Source organism: Chamaea fasciata, unplaced genomic scaffold, assembly GCF_029207755.1.
Source record: "Chamaea fasciata isolate MVZ Bird 193981 ecotype frontalis unplaced genomic scaffold, bChaFas1.0.hap1 SCAF_593, whole genome shotgun sequence".
Lineage (NCBI taxonomy): Eukaryota > Metazoa > Chordata > Aves > Passeriformes > Sylviidae > Chamaea > Chamaea fasciata.
Genome location: NW_027094678.1, coordinates 14,602 through 26,924, shown reverse-complemented (window position 1 = coordinate 26,924; position 12,323 = coordinate 14,602). Strand labels below are relative to the sequence as shown.

Here is a 12,323-nt window from a genome sequence, read left to right as displayed (position 1 = left end):
TGGTCTTTATTTTGTTTGGTTTTGTTTTTTTCTCCTGGCTTTCAGTTAATGACTTAGGTAAACCTCAGTCTCAATGTCGTGCCTAGCTAAAATACTTGGAATAACTGTGGGATAACCAGATCTAAAACATGTCTTAAGAGAGCAATGGAAGGCATTAGGAAATAAATAATCTAGAAGTGGGAATGAAAAATGTTAATTCTGGGATGCTGGGGTAATGACAGCAGGCAAGTTATAAAATGAACTGAAAAATCTTTTGTATTTTAGACTTGTTTCATTGAGTACTTGGAATTTGATCACTGGCTGAAGAATGCACTGGTTTCTCTTTTGGGTAGATGATTTGCAGTATAAGACCATGTGTGATGAATGATGGTCAGAGGTGGAGGGAGGACTAGGTCAAAGGATAATCAATGACAGGAATGAAGAAAAGGACAAAACCAACAAGCATAACTATTGAAAGGATATGATGCTATAAGCTTGGATCTAAGGCATTACTTTGCTAAGTTCTATTAATATTTATTTTGTTAAGCACACAATAAACACCATTTGTAGGAACCATTCTCATTATGGTAAAGGATCTATTTTTCATTCCTTAATAAGATTAGTTCTGTTTCCTCTCCTTTTCTCTATTGCTGTGCTTTGATTCTGGCGTTTTTGCACTTGAAACGACTTCAGTTAAAGGGCAACGAAGGATTTTTTAACCTTTCTAAAGATCATGACAGTGTCCCACAATTAATTTTAGTAACTAATAATAATATTGCATGTATCCAGTGGAAATGAAAAGGTTGCATTGTGATTTTTGTGTAGCATGAGGTGATGTTGAAAACAGCAGTTGGAATACAGTTTGCAAAAGCAAAACTGTATCTTAGAACTGTCAAACAATATAGAATTCCTTAAATATCTTTATCCTGTATAAAGTTAAGGTGTGGTATTCAGTGAAGTTAGTGGAAATTGGAGGGATTTGCTACTGTACAATCTCGTGCCTATTGCAATTAGAAGAATAATGAGATTTTAGTAAATCAAAACGTAGTTTTCATTCAGTTTGGACTTGGATATGTAAATTACTCATGTTGAAAAAAAAATGGATTAGAGATTGTAAATGTTTAGAAGCTGAAGTATATTCCCTGCTTTGGCTATAAATAAGGAATATCATACACAAAATGAATTATTCTGAACGCCCGTTGGAGGCCTTCGGAGTTAACCTTACAGGGCTCATGGTATCAAAACTGGAAGGAACTATCCTGTATCTTTTCTCTTAATTATTGTTCGTTAGAACTTTTATTATTATGGATTACTCAAATAATCCACAGGAATAATAGAATAGGCATGATGATAGGATGATATGGCAGTATTTTTTTTGATAATTATTCTATTATGCTCCATGACTTGAGAAAGGAAAATATTTAAATTATCAATCATATTCTTGAACTAAATCTTGATATCAGTACGGAAGGCTACACATGATTTCAAATGTATGACCTTTGACTGTATGTTTAAAATACGTTAATTATAAGTACATAAAAATATTCCAAAGACAATAACCATGGTAATTGTAGTTAATGAATTCAGTCTTTTGGAGTGGATAAATTAAGCAAGCAGAGAAAAACTAATGAGGAAGCATTCACAGAATGCAGAAATTGTGCCTAATGCGATGTAAACAATTATAGGCCCTATCCTTTATCTACTTTATAATGTTAAATAAGGCAAAAAGTTAAACCCAAGCATGTTAATAGAGCACAAAATTCATCTAATTAAATATTCTGAAGATAAATTATAAGGTGGGTTCAGTGGCACTCAAACTGGCACCAAGCAAACTAATAACAAGGCCAAAACCTCTGGGGAGAGTAGTGAAAGGTCCCAAGGTTTTTTGTGGAGAGTTACAATGAAAAGTGTGTTTACAAACTTAAGTCTCATGTTGGCAGCTGCTCTAATTCTCTAGACTCCATCCATTTCCCCAGTGCAGTGTTTTGGTGGACACATGGTTATCATCTAAATAATCTTGGACTTCCTCCTAATTGTTCTGACTTTTTTTTCTGTGTGAGAGAGACAATTCTGGGCCAGGCATTGTTCCCCTTGCTCTGGTTTTCATGGCTCTGCTCTAGTACTTTTATGTGGTGTCCACTATACTCAGAAGATCAGGGAAATGTCTTCTTTTTGGCAGTATTTCCTAAATTGAATGTCTATCATATATTGGTCAGGCAGACCTGGAATTTTTAAGACAGGATAACCCACTTGGTTTGCCTAGTAGCTTGGAAGATAATAAACGTGATGAACAAATCTCCAGTAACTCTAAATGGAGTTACCTGGATATACTAACTCTAAATGGAGTTACCTGGATATACTGAGATGAGAACAAGTCCGAGGAGTTCAAGAAGAGACTGTAAGAAAAGCTCTTGAATGTTGACCTCTTAGATGTTGATGTGAAATGAGGAGACAGGGGAAGGAGGCAGCTCTTAGGAACAGAATTATTCCTTTTTTCCTCTATATGCCTGTTTAAGTACTGCCTTCCCTTAGGGGGATAACTCAAGCAAACACCTGTTGGATGCCATTGTGTTTTCATGGATGATTTAAGGATCGCTGCCCATTTCTAGTGATCCTGTTTGGAAGTGATTTAAAATGTGCAGTAGTGTAGGCGGAAAGTCAAGCTAGAGCTGCTGTGACAGTGCTTCCATCATCTGTCAGCATCCTGAGTGTTGTGAGCTAAACCTGAAATTTGATTTGAACTGCCTGATATCTGCCAAGGGGCAGGATATCATTGCTAGAGAGAAATCCTCTCATCTTCCGTGACTACATCCCCAGTCAGATGTAAGAACAGTTTGGTATCCAGAGGTGAATGGCACTGGACCTTTACAAGGCACAGAAATCATCCATATCCCCATCCTTTTAAGGAAAAGGATTCTGAGCAGAGGGCCCTTTGACTCTGCAGCAGAAACTGTTTGGAAAAACTTGCTTTAATAATAAGATTCTGACTGAAGAGTTTTGCAGAGGATGGTTTGCTTATGGAAATGGTCAAGTGGTTGTTCTGGTATTTGGACAGCAGGTTACAAAAAGAGGAAAACTAATGAAAAGTTCAGAAGCCAAAGCTGGAGAGAGGTTCAGAGTAACCCAAAATTGCCATCCAAGATTCTGGGGAGGAGGGTTGTAATCTTTCTGAAATATTACTCTGCATGTACTCCTTAACTAATACATTGGGTGTGTTAGACCAAACCAGACAATTAATTTTTAACACAGAAGGACTTTGAGGACAACTCTGACACCCAGAGGAAAGAAAAGGCTTTATGGAAAGTTTCCATCTTCGAATCACTGCTAAAGTAGAAGTGCTGTTTTGTTAGTGGAAAATATCAGTGAAATTTAAAATAATGGTGTATTCCTGAGAGGTGTCACTACAGTAAATCCCCTTTGTGGAATAGTTAAGTCACAATTGAAATTTGGTGCTGTGCAGTAGTCCATTGTTCTGGTACTTAAACTCTTTAGGGAACAGTCCCCATGAGGGGTAATGATTTGCTGGTGGCCAAGAAATGTATTTTCTGTATGATCCAGGTGGAGAAGTAAAGGAAGAAATGCTGTGAAATAGACACATTTTTTGTACACCTGAAAAGAGACTTGTATGTGATATGCAGGCAGATATCAGCTTTAAATTCGATGTAGTCAATGTTAATGGTATTAACATACAGATCTTTATCAGCAGAGGTGTTTACAGGCTTCTTCTATTTTCCTGTCCATTTGCTTCAGTGTAGCAGTGTGAGATCAAAGCCCAAGGCTTTGCAGACTGGCTCCTCATTTGTGCCCCTGGGTGTGTGATCATTGTTTGATACAGGAAACAGGCAGACCTGAGAAATAGTGAGAATTCCAGCACAGGCGCTCCTGCTGCATGTGCTGATACATCCGTTGTATGGGATGGAGACTGCCCACTTGGTTTGAGGATTTGCTTCCAAGCACCTTATTTCTCTGAGATGGTGTTATTTTCTATGTATATGTGCCTCTATGGCTATAGCTGCAAAGAGTTTAGTCTGAATAGTATTCATAGGTTTGATTGTTTCCTGCTCTCTCTGACTTTGTGGTGCACAAGTCAACCTAAATGTCTCAATAATGAATTATTGCTGGGTAATTAATCAGCTTCCCCTGCTTTAGACAGTTGCCTCCTAGAACTTACCATAATTCACCTCCATCAGCCAAGACATACAGACATTAATTGCCTCATAATATTGTCAGGAAGATGTCAGGTAGTACTGACAGGGTGTGAGTGCATGTCATTGATCTAAGCAAAATTTGTTAGTGTTTTGCCCCTAATCTCATTCTACACATTTATCTTGCCAGTGCCATGAGCTGGACTGAGGACACATCATCAGGGTGCAGTCAGGAGCAGTCTGTCCAAATGAACAGTGATTTCAGATTTGCAATGGGAAGTGAGTAATTCCCCAGCAGGTAAGTCACAAAACCAGTTACTGACAGCTGGGATAGTGGAAATTCTCCTTGCAGTGGCCTTGTTTTAAGCACCAAGATGAAAATATAATGCATGCTTAGAAGGTGCAAACAATGTCTACTCTCATTTCATACAGTGAAATTTGCTCAGCTTCATCTTGGAGCACTGGAGATATTTTAGTATTTCAAAGTGTATCAAACTATTTGCCCAGTATTTGGAAAAGCTACTCAGATTTAATGGAAATGTTTCTATTTCAGACCCAAACCACTTTGATATTTGTTAATTTTATTAGTGTATTGAAGTTCATTGACACTGGAAAAAGTGATCCTGTTCCTTCAATTAATAATACCACAGTAATTGCCTTTTTATTAATCTTTATTTGGATGCCTCCCTGTCCCTATGGAACAATGGGTTTGAAGATGCAGTGAGGTAGAACACTGGAAGGAAAAAGCCAGGCTAAATATTCCTTGAAATAAATAGGCCTCTTTTCCTTGACTTCAAAGAAAAAAAAAACCTAATTAAATACATTTGAGGGGAAGAGGAAAAAAAATGAGAACCTTTGATTTGAACACACTTTGGAGCAGAGCATGGAGAGATAGGAGAATGATCTCTGTGAGATGAATAAGTTGCCTCTCCTGCTGCATTTGTTTTGGGGGTGGGTGACTCATTTCTTGAGGATTCTGTTTTTAAAAGTTGGATTTGACTTGGTTGATATTCCTTTCAGCATCTAGATTTTCTATTTGGGCATGTATTTTCCACGTTGACTTTAATGATCATAGTGTCAAAAAGTCAATATGCTGTTGTAGAAGTAAGAAGTTTTCCTGAGTACTTGATTCCAGGGAGGAGAAACAGAAGAAAATAAGTAAATACTGTTGCAGTTTGTCTATTTAAAAGCTCTATTTAATATATTTTTTACCGTGTTGATTGCTGAGTTTAATCAGAGTCCGAATAGATTTCAAACCTTCTCTCCAGTTTTAGGAAGCTTGGAGATGGCAATTTCAAGATTACCTTATCTTGTTGGCGTGGTTTCTTTCTAGGAAGGCTAAATGGTACATCAGAATCTACTTTGTTGTTCCAGAAGCATCAGTACTTCATGGTATTGTGGAAAAGTTCAAGTCATTACCGTGCCAACCCGTCACAGTTAATTTTTTGGCAAAATGAATCCATAACGACACATGGCTTCAATCGATTTCTTATGCAGATTCTGCAGTAGATGTGCAGATCTGTTGATTAGCTCAGCCTGTTGGAAGTGTGGGGTCTGCCCCATTTGTTGTCCTTGGGGACAATCATGGCTGGGTTATTTCTGTGGGCCTCTCAGCTCACAAGGAAATGCCCTTCAGCTCTTTCCCTGACTCAGATCAGCATGAGGAACATCATGACATTATAGTTATTTTTTTTAAAATGTTTTTCATGTATTTGTCAACTTGTACTGGTGCTGCATAAATTCATTAGGAGTCTTTATGGAGTACTGAGCACGGTTGTGGTAAATGAGTTTTGCAGGTGTGGATTGGTGGAATTGCAGTTTGCCCTGCAGTGTGTTTTAGTCTCCTTTGTGAGTGTTTCCCCACCCCTCACCAGGCTGTAATATGTATAAGTGCCTAAGTGAGCAGTTATTTACCTGTGGCAAGTCTGTTGTACCTAAACTCAGGAAACTGTACACCTCCTGGTCCTATTTACCTTGATCTTATTCCATAAAATATTCCTGCTGATAATCTGTGCAGCTCAGAGGCACTGAAAGATGATCTGCAAAAAGAGGGAATACTTGCTCTGAACTCTATGGAGGCCCTCTGTAGTAGTTTGAAGGCAAAACAAATGAGAGGCTCCAAGTCAGAGATACAATTTAATAGGAAAAAAGAAAAAAGGAAAGAAAGTAAAATAAAATCGATGCAATAATACAAAAGACCACTGACAGAGTCAGAATACAACCTGAGCGTAGTGATGGAAGCAGTCCAGATGAGGTGGTCTTCCTGAAGCAGTGATCCTGTAGAAAGGTCTGGTAGCTCGGGTCCTCTGGGAATCCAGTGGGTAAGCGCCCCTCTGGTGTTCAGAGTCTCAGCTTATATCCAGGCTGGAATGCTTGGTTTCTCCCTCTGGGCGGAGCATCCCACAATGGGATGGTGAGTCATGTGATAAGGCCTGATGGGCCCATTAACAGGAGGTAGTCCAGGAGGGGGTTATCTGTGAGCTGTGTAGCAAAGGTGCTGATGGCCCATTAACAGAAGATAAGCCAGAGTGGAGGAGGCAGGGAGCACTGCCTCACCTGGTTTCAACAGTTCATGAAGATGGTGATAGAATATACTTCAACCCAGGACACCCTCAGGAGTCATTCTGATTGATGTCTAGGGATTTCACAAGGATTTGACATGCTTGATCTTGAGCTTGTAATTAATTGTCAGAGTTGCTATCAGCTTTAGAAATGGGTTTCTACTAACTGGCCAAAAAAAGCAATATTGGGCTTTGAAACTGTTGCCGTTTATGTGTGAAATCAATTGCACCAAGTGCATGTTGTTTTCATGAGTAACAAAAAGGATCCTGTTCTGTAATGTCATCGCATTTGTTAGAAAATGTTAGCACCTCTCATTTCACAAGGCTTTTTTTTTTTTTTTTTTTTGTATACGGCAAGGATGCATTAAATTTAGTCATGTGCAGAAAGAAATCTGCAACTGGATACTCCTTGTAAAGGCTCTAGATATGTGTGATTTCTCTGTATTTTAACATTTATTTGAATACAATAGATGAAGCTGGTCAGATGATGAAAGGGCTCTTTGGCTATTGAAAGTCCTCTTGCCACCGCATCTCTCCTACTGTCAGTGTATGCCTGCTAGTTAATAATAGCTTGAAACTGGTATAGTTTCAAGCTATTTTTTCGCCATTTCCCTCTTGGTTGCAATAAAAAGAACAGGTTCTATTAGGGGAGCCTTTCTTCCTGCAAGTAAATCGATGTTTAGTGAAGAGAAAATGCATGGCAGTGGTGGAAACTTAGCAGAGCTTCCTGCTCCTGCTGCACTGCTCATCATCCCATTTATCCATGGGGAAGCAGGGCAGTGTCTCTCTTTAGGATATCATGACCTGACTCGGGGAGATTTACCTGGTGGTCCCACCCCAGAATGGTCCATAGGAAGCCTGGCAGGCTGCCAATTTCTTGCTTAGACCGAGGAATCTAAGGGGCTACAACCAGGAGAATATGTTCTGCCTGTGTTACGTGATAGACATGAGCAATGTGTTATCACAGAGATGTGACATGGACCTTGTTAGGCCCAGCAGATGTTTTAGTCCTGGCTCTCCTACTCTGAATGTGAGAGCTGGAAACATGCTGGTAGTGTAGTGCACATCCTCAGAGGATGGAAGGTAATTTGACAGCTCACTTTAACCCTCTTCAATAATGTTGACTCTTCTGGCATCGATTTGTTGAGAATGTGGCTTCTCATGTGGAAAACTGAGACTTTTTGTAGTAAAAATAAGGATTTCTTTTCCTGATTTGGTTTTCTTTTTTTTCCTGGCTTAGGTTAGAAGAGAGAAATATTTGAATGTAGCATTAACGTGTTTAATTTCTAAGCTTTATTTGGAGACTTTGAAATAGTGAAAATACGTAAGCATTATTGAAGGAATAAAGTGTTCTTGTTTGATGCATTCGACTGTTCTTTTCTTTCTGAAAATCTGTGTTTTTAGAGATACCAGGCAGTACTTTTTCCTTTAGCAGTACCAGAGTCCTGCTGTCTGTCTCAAGAGAAGCCAAAAAAGGTCAGATAAGAACTGTTTAGATAAGATAGGTGGCATTTCTGTCAGTTCTCAATAGCCGGTGAATCAGATGAGGAGCGGCACAAAACTGAAAACAAACAAGTAATGTTGCTCTGTCCCTGTCCCCCAAGTCCAAAAAATCCTCTCAATGCCCTCAAGCTGCTGTCTTAGTGAAGGGAATCTTTTCTCTTGAGTGCAAATTTAGAAAATGTTTTGTTGTACTGGTTATGTTAATTAAAGCGATGTTTGTTTTACAAGACAGCGATTCAGAGGGCTGTCCTGCTCTGCATAATTACCTGTCACAGCAAAGAGAATATATTAAGATGGGAAACTGAGATTGGTGTAAAATTCTGTCTTATCTGCAAGGTATATCAGCAGTGTATTTCATAGAGCTTGATTGTATCCAAGATTCCAGGGGGCTCCTGGTGTCAGGTGAGAATCTTTCTTTATGGAAAGCACTTGCTCTTTTCCTATTGTTATTGGTGAGCTAAAAATACTATTTTTTGTTGCTTCTTGTAGCAAACCAAGTGCGAAATGTGAGCTGTAACAGCACTGCCTAAGCCTCTCTGGCAGCCTCATGCAGTAGCCTGCTTTTAATATTGGTTGGTAAGATGACAGCACTTTGCTGCCAGTCTGTGAGGTATCCATGTAACGTGGGTTATCTTTGCTCAGGTGCCTGGAGACTTGTTCTTACAAGAGATACAAACAATGCATTTGAGAATTGGGCACATCTGGGACATTTTATCTTGCTCTTGGAGAAAAAGATCAAATGCTCCACAGCCTGTTTCTCTTAAATAGCAGAAAATCCCAGCATGGATTGAAGATTTGACCCCCATTAAAATACATCAGATCTAACATAGCTGTGTGGTTTTAGCTGTGTACATAAATACATAACTGCAGATGAATATTTAAGCACTCCTAGTGTAAATAGAAATACGCAGATGCACATGCTAGGCATACTCATGCATGCCTACAGCTGCAGAGAAAATGTACAGCAGGCAAAGGACTTTCGGATACAATGAAATGAATGGCTTTATTAAGATCTTAGTTCCTCATTAAAAAATACTGAGAAGTAGAACTTGTATGAAAGACTAAAGCTGGGATTTCAAATTAATGTGTATGATAGTCAATATGAACTCAATTCTGAAATGTAAGAGTGTCTATGGAGATCTGTTGAACTGTGTTCATATATATCACTGTTTCTTCTTGTCCCAAGTTTTTTTTTTTTTAATTTGGGTTTGCCATTGTGCAGTTTTAGGAAGGTTAATATTTAGTGCAATTTAGAAGTCCTAAAGAAAGCAATTGTTTTAATACAAGACATTTCTCCCATTGTTTTAAGAGGAAAAAATGATCTTGTGTCAATGGTATGGACTCTTATCCTCCTGCTTCAGTATTCAATTATTTTGATTCTTCTAAATTTTCAGCATCATGTGCATATGAAATTGGCCTCTTAAGTGATAGATATTTTTTGAAGGTTTGCTCAATTGTGCTTTCAGATTTTTCATTCACCTTCTGTTGGCTTGGCTGGGTCTGCATACACAAGTGCATGAACTGAACTATCATTAGCAAGTGGTGGTTCAGTTTTTCCTCTTCTACTCTTTGTGGCCTCTAAGTTTTTCTTGTCTGCTGTCTTTGCAAACCAGTTTTTCTGCAGGGTCACTTTAAATCACTCGGTGTAACAAACCTGAGTATGACAAATGTGTGCATTAGGGAATGTGTCTTGCTTGTTGTGGCCATCAAAATAAGTTTCACATGGTAGAAATTTGATAGTATATCTACAGTTCTCAAATCTTGCTTTTGCCAGTGTCCTTGAGTTCAGTTTTTTAACAGTCACGATGAGCTACTGACTAGCTGGCATTGAAAAAATTTGACTTTATCCTCAGGGGCCACTGTAGGCTTTGTTCTGATAAATACTTGTCCAAACATCCCCATTATTTTTTCTTCAAGACAGAAAAATGTGACACAGGGTGCTGTGCCTGTTATCTCCCACCTAGACTTGTTTGGTTGTGTTTTTTTGGTTGTTTGTTTTTGTTTTTTTTCTTTGAGAGAAACTTCAACCTTTTTATTCATTGGCCTGGTAAATACTTTATCAATGTATTAAGGTCCTTTAATTAGTGTGGATTTTTTTTAAAGCTTAAAATAAAAATCAGGGAAATATTCTAGTTGTATGATTTACATGGTTGGTTCTACTCCAGAAGAAAGCTTAATTGTTGAAATATTTCTGAGTTCCTGTGTTCTGATTTCTTGAGTAGTCTGTGCTAAGTCTTGAGCAGAAACTTGCAGAAGAGCTGCAGGATTGAAGGAGAGCAGAAGTGCCACAAAGTAAAGTTCTCCTGGGAAATCTTATGGAGGTTAAGCAAGTGCAGCAGGATTTGAGCAATGCTGCTTAGTCCATTTGTTCATGTGTGGATGCCAGGGTGGAGGAGACTGGAACTGGGAGCCAAGATCGCTTAGAGGTGTGTCTGTGAGAGAAGCCAACTGCAATCTGCTGGTTTCTGGTGACTTTAGAGGTACCTGTCCAGTGTTAGTCCTGTCTCGTACTGAAGCAAACTATTGATCACCTGGCCAAAAATGTTGCGGCTTTAAAGAACTTCCCCAAACTTTAGGGAATAGTGAGACTGTCATTAAGAAAGAGATATAATTCCAAGCACTTTCTCTTGGTTTTAAATGCTGACTTCATGGGGTTTTTCCCTAAGAGTAGGAGAGCTTCATGTAAGTCTTGAAACTGCTGGTGGTTGATAGGCTTTTATTTATTTAATCAGGGCAGTGCATGTTACAGAACTGACAGCAAAGGGATCAGGACTGGAAATATTTTTTCTAGACATCAACATGCTGCTGTGCTGTTGGGAGAAAGTGGAGATTGCTTTGCCAGCACCATCTGGGAGCCTCTGCTTGGCTGTATGGTAGGCAGACCTTTTGTGAATCAGAGGAGAATTGCCTTTGGAATAAAGCCTCTTGGTGGCAGGTTTTTTTAATCTGCTGCACTGACAGAATTGCTCCATCTTGTCCTCTTAATGCAAGCGAGTGTGCCAAATCTGACTGAAGGGATCTGTATCCAGGAGAGAAGGAAATGGTGATGCCTCTGAAAGGTGCTTGCCTTCTTTTGCGAGACAAAATAAACTTTTGGTGGCTTTGTGGGGCTGCAGCCGGCGCTCTTGGGTTATATATTCTTCTTATATAAATGTAGTACACACTTTAAATTTATTGTTGGAGGAAAGAATAGAAATGTTGGCTGTGACTTGCAGAGGCAAACAGCGTATGCTGTGTGTATAATTGTCAATTTCCTTAAAAATAATGTTTCAGAGTCTGTTGCTCCTCAAGATGGTGGCAGAGATACCGGGGTGCCCCTGGTGGGCTTCAGGGGTGGAGGGATGGATACAGTGTTTGCCTGTGGAAAAGGTGGGGTGGCGAATATATCGAGTTGTATGAAATAGCATTTACAGAACTTGCAAATAAGAGCTTCAACTGTTCAAGCTTCCTGCCCTGAAGTGTTTGTGATTTAGTCTCTCCTCTCTGAAGAGCACTTACGTAGGTTTTTTTTTTTTCCTGTGTGGGGCAAGGTGGAGAAGAAAGAAGCGGGTATGAAGAGAGCAAATTGAACAGCCAATACTGCCAACAACCAGTAACATCTTCAAAGTTTACCTGCAGCTTGTAAATTAAAAATGCCAAGTCTTCCTTGTGCTGAAGTGAAGCACGCAGCCACCAAACATACACCTGGTGACTGCAAGGAGAGATGGCAGACATTTTAACTGGTACCTTTTTCCAGTGGTCTTGAATTAATATACTTCCTTGAATGATCCAGGAGTATTTGTACACAAGTTCTGATGGCCATCTGCAGTTGCTTAAAGTATTTCCAGTGTTTTTCTTTACTGCAGCTCCAAGTTGGTTGGAACCAGTATTCTATCTGCCTTTGGAAAAAATGTAGTAGATTCCAGCAGAAATTAAATTTCTCTATGGAAATACGAGTGAGGAAATTGAGGCTTGAAAACACTCCCATTCAATTGTGATTGAAGTTCAGTCACAATTTGGGCATTGAGCAACACCCTGGAACGTTCACATCTAAGTAGCATCTGATCTTGTAGGGCTTGGTAACGTGTTAGGGAAGATTTGAGTGGAATCTAGGTATTTTTGGGCAGTGACATTATTCTGAGGGAGTTTTGGATTC

General features: G+C 39.2%; 1 long non-coding RNA gene across 3 annotated transcripts in view; it reads left to right on the top strand.

Annotated features, from left to right (window-relative positions):
• The window catches only part of LOC136305716 (uncharacterized), a 32,140-nt gene extending 20,206 nt beyond the window's left edge, over nucleotides 1-11,934 (top strand). Inside the window, exons 2-3 of one of the 3 annotated variants that reach the window (XR_010725402.1) lie at nucleotides 4,315-4,422; nucleotides 11,719-11,934. This is a non-coding gene — a long non-coding RNA (uncharacterized lncRNA). Of the gene's footprint in view, nucleotides 1-4,314; nucleotides 4,423-5,392; nucleotides 6,353-11,718 lie in introns of those variants that run through there. The other 2 variants (XR_010725401.1, XR_010725403.1) reach the window with 2 other exon arrangements.
• Nucleotides 11,935-12,323: the final 389 nt, after the last annotated feature.